General features: G+C 38.0%; 1 pseudogene across 1 annotated transcript; it reads right to left on the reverse strand.

Annotated features, from left to right (window-relative positions):
• Positions 1-11,207: 11,207 nt before the first annotated feature.
• LOC108312360 lies at positions 11,208-12,254 on the reverse strand (annotated as a pseudogene). The gene is made up of 2 exons (XR_001828600.2): positions 12,203-12,254; positions 11,208-12,162 (listed from the first exon to the last, which is right to left on the reverse strand). The product of XR_001828600.2 is annotated as a spliceosome-associated protein CWC15 homolog (transcript).
• Between the last annotated feature and the right edge of the window lie 2,564 nt (positions 12,255-14,818).

Below are 14,818 nucleotides of genomic sequence, written 5' to 3' on the forward strand. Positions count from 1 at the left end.
AAAAAAAAAAAAAAAAAAAAAAAAAAAGAAGTAAAATCTTGAGAAAGGTTCTTTCCTTTGAATTGGCCAGTTAGCTCTCCAGTAGAAGGCTCTCTGGAGACTGTGGGAACCTGGGCAGCAGCAGGTGCTTCTGGGGAGATGGTTGTTGTATAGATACTACCTTTTTTCGAGATGACATTCTCTTTTTCTTCTGGTCTTCTCCATGCATCCTTCATTCAGAAATATTTGAAAACTAAGAATACCTGCTTTGCAAATACAATTTACATTCACTAGAGGCAAACTGTGGTGATGTCACTGCTCTCTTTAAGATGCTATCTGAATCTTCAATCCACTGATATGTGATGAAAACAATGCCTAGGGACAGAATCACTTTAAGTGGAAGCTTTGATGATTTCTCTTAAACAACAAGAGGTTCTCCCACCAGACAATTAAAAGTTAGTCCCAGGCTATTCCTGGCCTCTGCAACCTGCTGCGTTCTCAGTATACAAGAATTAAGCTCTGGATTATAAAACACTGAGTCCGTACGTGGAGACAGTATGACTGTCTTGAATATTTAATGCACCAGGTGAGCAATAGACATAGGATAGCAAGACAGTAAGTGGCTTTGTGGCTAAGCAAAGACCAGGTAGGTGTGGAGCAGGGAGTGCCCAGGTCAGCCAGTTTATGCTGGGAGGAAAACATAGTTTATATCTTATCAATTGCCATTTTCTGTGATTTAAGACAGCACAGTATTCAATTTTTTTAAAGTGTGTTGGGGGTGGGGAGGGGCAAGCATGGATGGAAATCTTCTAAATGCCATGGTGCTCATTTCCAGAGCCTTCAGGAGATAAATTCCCACTGGGAGCTGTATGGGGGCACTTAAGGGTAGCTTTGCCCTAAGGCAAAATAATAATCACAAAGCGATCTTTACTTTTTCTGATAAAGCTCTCCCTCTTGCCTACTGGCAGAAGCTGGTGAACGTTACATTTGAGTTAAGCACTAAAAGCAGCAGGGAGCATTGAGATAAATTGCTGCAATTATTAACTTACTTGCTGTTTAATGGCACAAAAACCATCAGTAGCGTGGTGGGCTTGACTGGGTTCCCACAGTGATTATGAGTTTTTTGAGTCTGGCTTATTATGTTTTATTGGTAGCCCACAGCTTGTGCTAATGATACATCCACGACCGGGAAGGGTTAGTGCCCAAAAGGTGCATGGTTCTCTCCTGAGGCAAGTGTGCTCCGGGGACCTGGGCAAACAGAGTGGTGGGCCAGTTTGAGAGCTGTCATTCTCATTTGGGATTCTCTGATTTTTTTTCATTATTTATCTCAAGAGACAGGTTTGTTACGAGGCTGCACCCACCAACTATTCAGATATGGTACTCTCAATGGTCTGTATTGAGAACTGATGCTGCAGGAGATACCCGAGAGCTTGTTGAACTCTCTTTTTAAACAGGCACTACTTATAACAGCCGCTGCTAAACATGATTTGAAGAATTTTGCGGCTGGGCACGGTGGCTCACGCCTTTAATCCCAGTACTTTGGGAGGGTGAGGCAGGTGGATCACGAGGTCAGGAGTTTGAAACCAGCCTGACCAACATGGTGAAACCTCGTCTCTACTAAGCTGGGCGTGGTGGCACATGCCTATAATCCCAGCTACTCGGGAGGCTGAGGCAGGAGAATTGCCTGAACCTGGGAGGCGGAGGTTGCAGTAAGCCAAGATTGTGCCACTGCACTCCAGCCTGGGCGATANAAAAAAAAAAAAAAAAAAAAAAGAATGTGCTTGCATCAAAAAGCTTTTTGAAGCTTGTTGGCAATTCACAGGAACTCAAGATATGAAGATTGTAAAGCCCTGTTGCTTCTACAATGTATGAGCTAAAGCCATGAGATATTTAAATACTGTATTCATTTGACAGCCCTACCAAACTCAGTATTTGCTAAAAATACAGTGAAAAGGTAACTCTTTACAAAATATTTCTGGAAAACATAAAATATATACTTTTATTAAATGACTGAGCAGGTTCTTTCACATTGCTAATCCTTAATTTGCTATAAATATCCAAAGTCAGCTGGAATTGGCTTTGGATGGTTTTGGTATAAAGGTATAAACAGAAGAAATCAATGATGCTGCACTTTAGAAGCCAAGATCTCAGTCCCAGGGGGAACCTAGGTGTGAAAATCTCAAAGCAAATCACTGCCTTGAAGGTTTTTTAAAAAACCAACGACAAAACAGTGGAGATATTCTCAAAGGTGTCTATATTGGTCAAGATGCTTTCTGATGTCACTAACAGAAAACCCCGACTCAGAGTGCTTGACCTCTGAAGACCCTGACTTTACATTAGGAAAACTTGGGGATGAGTGTTATTTAAATCTCCTTAGGGATTCTGAATCATAGCAAAAGTTGGGAACCACTGGTTTAAACAATAAGAAAACTCATCACCTCAAAAAACAGGAAATCTGGACGTAGAGCAGTTCAGTGAAACCTTCAAGGACACAGCCTTTCCCATCTCTTGCTTTTCTGTCTTCAGTGGCAGTTTCAGCATCGCACAGGGAGCAAGATGGCTATATTTGGCCAAAACACGATAAATATGCAGGAAGAAGAGATACCATCTCATCCTGAGCTCTCTCTCAGAAGCAAGCAAATGATCCCCAGAAGATCTCGTCCCTACCTCAGACCTCACCTCACAGTTCTTTGATCAGCGGTGGCCCATTGCTAACTCGGTCACTAGCAAGGAGAATGGGATTATCTTTAGACCAATCAGAGTTCCTCTTGGAACTTGGGGTGGGATGGCCAAAGCCTAAGGCTTCACCATGAAGCACTTGACTGTGTGCCTAAACAAACTGGGGTTCCTGATGAAGGAAAAGGAAGTACAGATGAGAGTAGGCAGCCAATGCCCACCAGTGTCATTTCTACGAGGATGAGTTGAACTGGAATGAAATGTTTGGTTTATTTTTCTTTTCATTGCGTTTTTTGGGGGACACAAAAGTACTACATGCTCTTTGTGAAAATTTAAAAAAATTCAAGATATTATGATCACTTAATTACTTTTTACTTTGAGATAACATTATTAATATTTGACATCTAACCACATATATCTTTATAATATACATATGGCTATTTAATATGTATAAGTTTATATATGATATTATATTTCTTTATATATAAATACAAACATAGATATACATATATACACTCATATATGTAAATAGCATGAGATTATAATATACATGGTGTTTTGTAAATCTACTTTATTACTAAAAACACAGTGTGAACATTTCTTCATATTACTAAATACCCTTGTAAATTCTGATTTTTTTTTTAAGAGATACGGATCTTGCTATGCTGCCCAGGCTGGAGTGCAATGGCTAGTGACAGGTATGTCTTACTACTGATCACCATGAGAATTTTGACCTGTTTGGTTTTTGACCTGGGTTGGTTCACTCCTTCTTAGGCAACCTGGTGGTCCCTTGCTCCATATTAATGCTGAACTTGGTACAGGTAGATGATGGTATAGTGTATTACAGCCTAAAGCTCCTGGGCTCAAGTAACCCTCCCAGCTCAACTCTGCCTCCCCAGTAGCTGGGACTATAGGCACATGCCACTGTACAATGGCCGCACAGTATTCCATTGTGAAATGCGCCATAATAACCTGTATTTTGTTGTTTGATATTCATTTCTTGTCCATGTTTTATTATAAATAGTGATTTGATAAACATTCATTGTGTCCATTTATTTTCTTTTGGAGATCTATTCCTGGAAGCAGAGTTAAGGTTAAGAACATTTCAAAAGTCTTTAACAACTATTGCTAATTTATCAACAAGTGGTACCATACCTTAGGAAAGTCACTTAGGTAGACCATGGATTTGTCTAGTTGTATTGTAAACCTTAAAAAATGTATATGTACTAATTCCTATTCCTAGGAATTTATACTAAGGAATTAAACGGAATTGAACAAAAGTAGGGAGAAGGCTACCTGCATGAGCATTTTATTGGTAGCATTATTTAAAATAGTAAACTTTTGGAAACAATCTAAATGTATTCCTTTTTTTTTTTTTTTGAGGCAGGGTCCTGCTCTGTCACACAGCCTGGAGTGCAGTGGCCCAATCATAGCTCACTGCAGCCTCAAACTCCTGGGCTCAAGCAATCCTTCTGCCTCAGGCTTCCAAGTAACTGGGACCACAGGTGCATGCTACCATGCCTGGCTAATTTTTAAATTATGTTTTGTAGACATGGGGTCTTGCTATGTTGCCCAGGCTGGCTTTGAAATCCTGGCTTCAAGTGATTCTCCCTCCTTGTAGACTTGTGAGACTTGAAGTAGTAGCACCCAGTTAAGCCACATTGAATTTCTGACTCAAAGAAACTGTGAGATAATAGTTGTTCCTTTAAGTATCTAAGTTATGAGGTGATTTTTTTAATGCAGCAATGGGTAACTCATACATGAACTGTTGTATATAAAACACTTAGAACAATGGCTGAATCTTTCCAAAAAGTTAGTTATTAATATTCTTATTAGTAGTAATTCTAATACTATTACATTCTACTTTGATACGTCTTCTAAATCATTCATTTCTGTGAATCTAGCTTCACCAGTGGTTTGTTTGTCATGAGGTTTTCATTCAAGTCTAATTGCTGTAAAGGAGTCTTTTATGATGGTTTCACATATGCCTCTGACAGCTTCTTATAGATATTACTAGACCTGGATATTTTTTTTTTTTTTTGTCGGTTTCTTAGCTCGAAATTCCTGTAATACTCATACGAGATTTAGGTTCTAATTTCTCACAAGTGATTTCTTTCTTTTCATTCCTTTTCACTCATAACCAGATGACCAGCTTACTCTATTGGTGCTTCCCAAGCACGAAGATAACCTTTCCTGTCCCCTGACTTCATGAGGGAGCCCAGGTGTTCCTCCCTAACATGTAAGTACCGTATCTCCTATCTTGTTAGGGATTCACATTCCAGGCTCCAAAGACCTTCAGGTCAGAGATACCTGAAGGTATTTAGTTACATGTCAGGGTTCTGGCACCTGAAGATTTTCTTTCTTTCTTTTAAATATCTGCTGTGGATCCCATATTTTCTAACTCATCATTTCTACGTGTTTGAAAGGTGGAGGAAGCTACCTATATCTGTGTGGCATATTATATTGACCTACAACTGTGTCTTATTGCAGAAAATATTTCTGTCTTTGAGGAAAACTTGACTGTCAAATAGAAGGGATTGTTTTAAGATTACCTATTTTTCACTATGGAAAAGGCTGGAACTGAAAATAGCTGTGACAGATTTCAGGTGAGGTGTATTCAGTCAATCCCCAAACCTCTTGATGGCTGCCTGAGAGTGGAAACAAAATGACTATTGATCAACTCTGTTGGCATTAAATTAATGTAGTCAACAGAGATGAGAACGTGTGGTCCTTGTCTGTGAGATGTAAAACTTCGACTGTTTCTATGCATGATCACAACAGTGAATTCAAATGCTTCCGTACTAAGAGAAGATTTAAGTAAAGGTATTATTTCTCTTTTACCAGTGGTAAGGCATCAAAGGAAAAGTTATCATCCCAAGCAAAATGTGTTAAGGAACTGACACATTGCTTTGATAAATTCAGGAAGGCAAGCTTAGGCATTGTATAGTCTGCTTGGACCGCCATAACAGAAATTTATTATTTTTACTGCTCTGGAGGATTGAAGTCCAAGATTAAGTTTCTGGCCAGTTCAATTGCTAGTGACGGCTCTCTTCTTGGCTTGTAGATGGCTATCTTCTTGCTGTGTCTTCACACAAAATCTCCTCCTCATTGCATTCATGAGGAAAGATGAGAGAGAGAGAGAGAGAGAGAGAGAGAGAGAGAGAGAGAGAGTTCTAGCTCTCTGATGTCTTTTCTTATAAGGACACTAGTCCCATTGAATCAGGGTCCCACTCTTATGACATTTAACCTCAATTACTTCCTTACTCCAAATACAGTCACGCTGAAGGTTAAGGCCTATATATATATATATACATATATATATATATATATATATATATATATGTGTGTGTGTATATATATATATATATATATATATATACATATATATATTTTTTTGTCACCCAGGCTGGAGGGCAGCAGCACGATCTTTATCTCGGCTCACTGCAACCTCTGCCTCCTGAGTTCAAGCAATTCTCTTGCCTCAGCCTCTCAAGTAGCTGGAACTACAGGCATGTGCCACCATGCCCAGATAATTTTTGTATTTTTAGTAGAGATGGGTTTTTACCATATTGACCAGGCTGGTCTCAAACTCCTGACCTCAAGTGATGTACCCTCCTTGGCCTCCCAAAGAGCTGAGATTACAGGCATAAGCCACCGTGGCTGGTCTTTTAATATATACATTTGAAGGGACACAAATATTCAGTCTCTAACAGGCATCGTATCAGAAGTTACAGGAAAGCTGCATGTAACAAAAGAAGAATGTCAAACATTTTTCTGGAAAAGACATCTTAAATTTATTCATGTACTCATGCATTCAACAATTTTTGTGTCTCTAAAAAATAAAGATGAAGGCTACTGTTTTCAAGGGATCTTTAAAAAGAAAAGGAAAGAGAAGGTGACGAAGAAGAAGGAGAAGGAAAAGGAGAAGGAAAGAATGGAATTACTATTTCTGGCATTTTCTTTCTAAAGACATTCCTACAAGTCATACATACAACAAAAACTGTCAAGATAACCTGTTGCAATGAAGAATACCCATGCTTACCCTTTGAATATTTACCTAGAAGGAAGAAGAGGTCTTCAGTCCATTTATTATCCCTTATGAAGGAAAGTTCACATGGTGAGCGGTTATGAAATATTTCAAAATTAATGTAAAGTATGATGAGCAACAACAGAGATGCATTCTACAGATACAATGTTGAGAGATAGATGTAAGTGACAAAAGATTACCTATGGCTAGAATTTGTGTAGTCAAAGTCTATTTATATCAAGTTCAAAACCAGACAAACCTAAGTTATATTGTTTTAGGACACATACAAACATATTAAAACTGTAAAGAATGACTTGGATTATTTTTTAATCGCTAGAGATTGGATGGTGATTATCTCTGACAAGGAAGTAGGCGGATGTAGTTGGGTAGGTCATGTGAAGAGGCTTCTGGGACACTGCTTATGATCTGTTTCTTAAATTAGGTAATGGATATGGCTTGGCTTGGCATCCCACCCAAATCTCATGCTGAATTATAATTCCCAGTGTTGGGGGAGGGACCTGGAAGGAGGTTATTGAATTTTGGGGATGGATGTCCCCCACGCTGTTCTTGTGATAGTGAGTGGGTTCTCAGGAGATCAGATGGTTTAAAAGTATGCGGCACTTCCCCATCCGCACTCTCTCTCTCCTGCTGCCATGTGAAGAAGGTGCTTGCTTCCCCCTTGCCTTCACCATGAGTATAAATTTCCTGAGGCCTCCCAGCCATGCTTCCTGTGTAGCCTGTGGAACTTTGAGACAATTAAATCTCTTTTCTTCATAAATTACCCAGTCTCAGGTAATTCTTCATAGCAATGTGAGAGTGGACTAATACAGTAATTATCCTCAAGACAATTTTGGGATTTGGTTATTAATATAGGTATTAACATTGTCATTATCATTTTAGCTATAAATATATGCCATTCTAGATTATGATATATCTCATACTAAAAAGAAAATATACTGAGAGAAATTTTATTTTTGTATTTTGGTCGATGTTCACATCCAATGAAATGAAGTGTGTTTTCAGCAATGGAATCCTGTTGGTGATACTGAACCTGTACCACATGATAGTCTACTTGTAGACTGGGTGTAGTGGCTCAAGTTTGTTATACCAGCACTTTGGGAGGCTGAGGCTGGAGAATCACTTGAACCCAAGAGTTTCAGATCAGCCCTGGCAACATAGCAAGACTTGTTGCTACAGAAAAGAAAAACAAAAAAAGCCAGACTTGATGGTGCGTGCTTGTGGTCCCAGCTACTCAAGAGGCTGAAGTGGGAGCCTGAGAGGTCGTTTGAGCCTAAGAGGTCAAGGCTGCAATGAACCATGATCGCACCACTACATTCCAGTCTGGGTGATAGACTGAGACGCTGCCTCAAAAAAGTAAAGAAAGAAAGAAAGAAAAGGAAAGGGAAACAAGAGTTCTAATAGCTTGGCATTTTGACAGTGGCCTCTTAATGCGTGTCCTAATTCAGGCGTGTGTGGGAAGGTTTTCAACATGAAGATCAAACACTTTTCTGGAAAAGGCATCTTAAATGTATTCATGTACTCATGTAGGCCCGTGTAGGAAGGCTGTCAACATGGAGAAGGGGGACACTAATGAGAGAGTGGCAGATTGCACTGAAGACATTTTAAGTACTTCTCGATTCTACGCAGGATGAGCCGCTTCCACAGGTCTATGGTCTTTTGTCCCCCCATGGGTGCTATTCTTGCACTCTTGTTTAGGGATGGCCATGATCAGAGCAGGAACATTAGTACACATTCAGTGCTTAGACAGAGCATCTGTGAGAAGGGGGAGCTGTGTTCTGTGGTGTCTATCAAGGGCAGGGAGGAACAACAAACCCCAGGAGGAGTTCTCTCCTGAGAACAAGTATCCAAAAAACACACTACTATGCTGAGTGAAGAATAATAACTCTGGAGCCACTATTTCTACCAGAGGCAGAAAGAGCTTTCTGGTTTAGATGGGCTTCTGTTGACCAGGGATGAGGACGAGAGAGGCTAAAGGCCAGGGAGGATGTGCTTCCTTCCTCCTTCTATTTGTTTAGGCAGTTACTACACACACACGCACCACGGTCTACAGTAGGTGTTTGCCAAGAGTAAACTGTCCACATATGCACATGGGGAAAAGCAATCTAGATACAATGACCTTTCTCCATTTATTTATTTATTACATTGCACAGACATGCATACTATACGCTGTGCTAGATGTTTGTAGCAAATAAGATTTGGAGTCAGGCAGCTTATATTTGAATGTTTTGAGTCTTAGCAGCGTATCCTTCAGTGAATTAATATCTTGGCTAAGCACTGCTTTTCTCATCTCATTCGTAACTTTCAGAATTATTGTAAGAACTGGCAACGAGGTAAGCTGCTTAACACAGTTACTAGCTTTAGAGTACTTGCTCAATAAATGGTAATAGCAGTAAGAATTATTGTTTCAGTTGTTCTCTCATTGGGAAGACATACTAACCATTTAGACAAAGATACAAAATTCTATATTTGATCAAGACCTTGTTGGCTGGGAAGTTGTTTCCACTGGTTCAAAGTAGAGAGGACAGTTGAAATGTGATCATTTATTTTAAAAGTTTTCCACAATTTTCAATATAAGAGGTCATCATTCCTTTATTTTTTTTTCCACAAATATTTAACAAGACTTTGCTTTGTGCTAGACGCTGTACTAAGTATGAGGATAAAATGGTGAGCATGATAGATATGTTTCTGCCTTCACAGAGTTTATGTTACAGAAGACTTCTCCCTGCTACAACCTTGTATCCATTTTAGGGCTATATGGGAAACATTCTTTGGATTATATTAGAATAACAAGATCCTTTGCGATGTCCATTTATAGACCTTATCCTCTCAATAGATCTCTTGATCTGAGTGTTTTTGGAAGCAAATGCTTGCTGCATTTGGAAATTCTAGTAAATCCCGAACAGGCCACAAGCCATGAACATACCATGGCAAATTCAGACAAGGAAATCTCCTACAACTTCAGGAACCTGGGCATTTCCGACACCTTCTGGAAGGATTTGAAAACCACTTAATATAGATATCCTGCAAAATCCCACTCTACTGCATTCTTTGTTTACTCAGTTTTTATAGAAGCATTTTCTTCTAACTATAAAGCACGGGTCACAGCAAAGAAAAAGGAGCAACTGTCTAGCTACTCACCTTCTGTCTGTCCTCTGCTCCTTTCCTAAATAATTTTTTGGCTTCTTTATGTTTTTAATTTTTAGCATTTTACTATGAAAAAGTCAAAACTACAGAATAGATGAAAGAATTGTAAACACCTTTATACCACCCCCACACCGAGTCTACTAACATTTAGCTATAATTGCTCTATCATTAATCTATTCATCTATTTATCCCTCTATTAATTCATCTTTTCTTTATTGTATCACAAAGTAAATTGCAGACAGCAGTATGTTTTCCTTTAAATATTTCAGCATGCATAACATTAAGTAGAGTTTTGTATTTATTGTAGTTTTTTCTTTTAATGTAAAATTTAGTAACAAGAATATGCATAAATCTTAAGTAAGTGTAGATTTGCTGATTTTGACAACTCATTTAGTATGATTGTTGATACGGTTAGTGTTCTGGTTATATATTTCTTCATAAAAAATTATTCCAAAGGTTAATGATGTATCAGGAATGGATCAGAAATTCAGAAAGGGCACAGCAGCAACGGCTGCTCTCTGCTTCTTGGTTGCTTCCAAGTTTTGGCATTATAAAAAAAAATCTATTAATAGCTGTGTGCAGACTTTTGTGTGGATATAAAATTTCAGTACATTTGGGTAAACACAAAGAAATGCAATTGCTGGATCACATGGTTAGGGTATGTTTAGCTTTGTAGGAAAGTGCCAAACTGTCTTCCAAAATGGCTGTACCATTTTACATTCCCACCAGCAATAAATGAGAGTTCCTGCTGCTCCACATTCTCACTAGCATGTGTGGTTGTTAGTGGATTTTGGCCATTCTAATAGGTATGTAATGATACCTCATTGATGTTTTAATTTGCTATTCCCTAGTGATATACGATGTTGAACATCTTTTTATTTGCTTTCTTACCATCTGTATATCTTCTTTGGTGAGGTGTCTCTTCTGGCCTTTTGCCCATTTTAAAATAGGATTATTTTATTTTTGTTGAATTTTAAGAGTTCTTTGTGTATTCTGGATAACAGTACTTTATCAGTATGTCTTTTGCAAAGATTTTCTTCCATTTTATGGCTTGTCTGTTCATTTTCTTACCCGTATCTTTTGTAGAACAAAAGCTTTAAATTTTTTGAAGTCCAACTTATCAATTCTTTGTTTCATAGATGATGTCTTTGATGTTGAATTTAAAAAGTCATCACTGTATCCAAGGTCATATAGATTTTTACTTGTGTTATCTTCTAGGAGTTTTATATTTTATATTTAAGTATATGATCCATTTTGAATTTTTTTATGAAAAAGATCATCTTTGCTCCATTTGTCTTTGCTCCTTTGTCAAAGATCAGCTGACTATATTTATGTCGGTCTATTTATTTATTTATTTAAAATTTAGATTAAAAATATTTATTACAGGCAGATTTGCTTTTCCCAAGGAAAAGTAGTACTGGAAACATTGAGAAAATGCAAACTGGGTTAAACCTATTCCCAAGTCTATTCTCAAGTAACGTATCACTAAAGAAAAACATAGGAGTTTAAAATTAGGAAAGCCTACACACAATTTAGACAGGGGAAAAGAAAAAAATGCATCCAAAAATGTCAGAATGATCCTTTACGTTTTACAGTCTTTAATTAAGCACACAAAACTGTACTACTTAATATATTTCTCCATAAACTTTTTGTGAAATTCAGATCGCAGTGTGTCATTTACAAATCTTTTGTCTTTCTTCTGGTCATCTACACCTTTTGCACAGTTCTTGAAGAAAACATCATCATCCCACCTTCTTTTAACTTTGAAGTTGGCCTGAGGCTGGGATGGGCCAGTGAGATAAAGGAGAGGGTCTCCGCTCAGAATGTTTTCCACACGAATCCTCTCTTCTTCAGCTTTTTGTTCTTGTTCCTTCCTGGCCTGGTCTTCAGCTCTTTCTTTTTTAATTTTTTCCAGTTCTGCAAGAAGAGCTGCAGTATCATCATCATCACTTTCCTCTTCAAAATCTTCATCTTCCTCATCTGTTAGAGGGTCATCTGCATCAAGGTTGGCAGCAGGAATCTGGTCTAACTGTGTCTTTTTTGACACCGAAGAGGAGGTTGTATGTTCTCGGGTTGGACAATCCCTATTTTTCTCTCTTGCAGCCGCTCTCCCTCTTCCAACTCTCTCCTGAAGTCACGGTTATGAACGTCTTCAGGGGCATCCTGAGTAGTTTTTCTGTATTTTATCTTTGTATGAGAAGGTAGGTCTCTGCTTGAATACTGCTTTGAAAGCTGGCTCAAATCACCTTCTCCTTTTCCTCTTCCACCCCTTGCAGGTTCAAAGGTTGGCCTGGCTGCAGTTGTCATCTTTTATGCGGGATAAAGAAGATAATCTGTTATCCTCCTGCCGCTCACATTGACTGAGGTCCCAGGCAGCAGGCTCCAAAGATCATACAGACGCCATTGCTACGCTTGGCTCCCAGGAACCTCTGCGCCTATGTTGGTCTATTTATGAGCTTTCGATTCTGTTTCATTGATCTACTTGTCTGTTCTTTCACTGATACCACATTTCCTGAAGTATTGTAGCTTTATAGTAAATCTTGATGCAGGTAGTATCAGTCCTCCAACATTGTTTTCTTCTTCAGTATTGAGTTGATTGTTCTGGCTCTTTTGCCCCTTCATATACACATTAGAATCAGTTTGTCAATATCCACAAAATAACTTGCTGGGATTTTGATTGGAACTGTGTTCAGTCTACAGATCAAGTTGGAAAGAACTGATATCTTGGTAATATTGAGTATTCCTATTCATGAACATGGAATATCTCTCTGTTTATTTAGTTTTTTGATATCTTTCATCAGAGTTTTCTTCATATAAATGTTGAACACATTTTATAATGTTCATATATAAATATTTTATTTTTTAATGATAATATAAATGGTGATGTGTTCTTAACTTCTAATTCCGCATTTATTGCTGATATATAAGAAATGTTTGTATATTAACTTTGTATCCTACAACCTTCCTCTAATTGCCTACTAATCCTAAGAATTTGCTGTTCCTTCTGGATTTTTTATATACACAATCATGTCATTTGTGAATAAAGACAATTTTATTTCTTCCTTCCCAATTGATATATCTTTTATTATCATTTCTTGTTTTATTGCATTAGCTAGGACTTCCAGTACAATGCTGAAAAGCAGTGATGAGAGGAGAGGACATTCTTGTCTTGTTCCTGATCTTAGTGGGAAAGCTACAAGTTTCTTGCCATTAAGTAAAAAGTCAGCTGCAGAGTTTTTTAGATGCTCTGTATCAAGTTGGGAAAATTTTCCCTCATTATTGGTTTGTTGAGGAATTTTTTTTATGATGAATGGGCATTGGATTTTTCACATGCTTTTTTTCTGCATCTATTTATATGATCATGTGACTTTTCTTCTTTGACTGGTTGATGTGATGGATTATATTAATTAATTTTCAAATGTTGAGCCAGGCTTACATTCCTGGGACAAATGCCACTTGATCATGGTGTATACATATTTTTATACATGATTGGATTTGACTTGCTAATATTTTGTTGAGAATTTTTACATTTATGTTCATGTGAGAAATTTGTCTGCAGGGTTTTTTTCTTATAATGTCTTTGTCTGGTTTTGGTATTACAGTAATGATAAAACCCAGGGAGGTCAGTCTCTGCTAATATAATTTCTCCTGAGGGCAAGCCTTATTATGAAGAACAGAATGTTCTGATATATTACAAAATAATTCCTTTTCCCCTCCCTGCTGCCAGAGCACAGGGGATTTTTTTCCTCTTCCCCAATGTTCAATATTCACTTTTATGAGTTTGACCTCAGGAGATCTACTCAGGAGGAACAGATCTTCACCCTACTCAGGTAGATCTCCTGGAGGTCAAACTCATAAAAGTTTGGGAGCCTTCCTGTAACAGGGTTCCCTGAGAATTTTTAACTCTCAGAGTTTATTTGCACTGAGTTTCCAGCAATTTATCAATTATAGTTTAGGTTTTTCTACTATAGTACTTGTTCCCAAGGGGGTTTCTGCTCATGAGTTTCTGCTTTAGTAAGCTGTGGTTCTCTGTATTCACCTGTCTCTTCAATTTTGAGGGCACTGGTTTTCCTTGTGACTTCATTTCTCTGATGTATCTAAGAAAGGTTGTTTAATTAACAGTTTGTCCAACTTTTTACCTGTTAGGACAGAATGGTGACTTCTAAGTTCCTCTCATAATTGACAGGAAACTGGAAGTTCATTAATCATTTTCCTCTTTTTCTTTCTTTCTGCATGCCCAAGTTTTTATCTGGTATTTTTTAGCTTTAATTCAAACATTTTTCTTTAACATTTGTCACAGCATAGGTCTGTTGGTAGTAAATTATCTCAGCCTTTCACTTGAAAATGTTTTTATTTTACTTTTCTTTGAAGAATTTTACTTAGATGGGTATAGAATATTATGGAAACAGTTTTATTTCCTTTAAAGATACTATTCCATTGTCTTCTGATACGTTTTCTGTCTTGCATAGGTTCCAATAAGAAATTAACCATGATTCAGCCAGGCGTGGTGGCTCACGCCTGTGATCTCAGCACTTTGGGAGGCCGAGGTGGACAGATCAGATGAAGTCAGGAGTTTGAGACCAACCTGACTAACATGGTGAAATCCCGTCTCTATTAAAAATACAAAAATTTAGTGGGGTGTGGTGGTACAGGAGTGTAATTTCAGCTACTCAGGAGGCTGAGGCAGGAGAATCACTTAAATCTGGGAGGCAGAGGTTGCAGTGAGCAGAGATCGTGCCACTGCACTCCAGCCTGGGTGACAGAGTGGGGCTCCAGCTCAGGAAAAAAAAAGAGAAAGAAATTAGCCATCGTTTATATCATTGTTCCTGGTATATATGTTTTTATTTTTTGGCTGCTTTTTTTTTTCTTTTTTTTTGAGAGAGAGTATCGCTTTGTCACCAGTCTGGAGTGCAGCAGCGTGATCTCGGCTCAAACCGGCTGCTTTTTTTTTTTTTTTTTTTTTTTTTTTTT

The sequence above is a fragment of the Cebus imitator genome, unplaced genomic scaffold (assembly GCF_001604975.1).
Source record: "Cebus imitator isolate Cc_AM_T3 unplaced genomic scaffold, Cebus_imitator-1.0 Scaffold124, whole genome shotgun sequence".
Lineage (NCBI taxonomy): Eukaryota > Metazoa > Chordata > Mammalia > Primates > Cebidae > Cebus > Cebus imitator.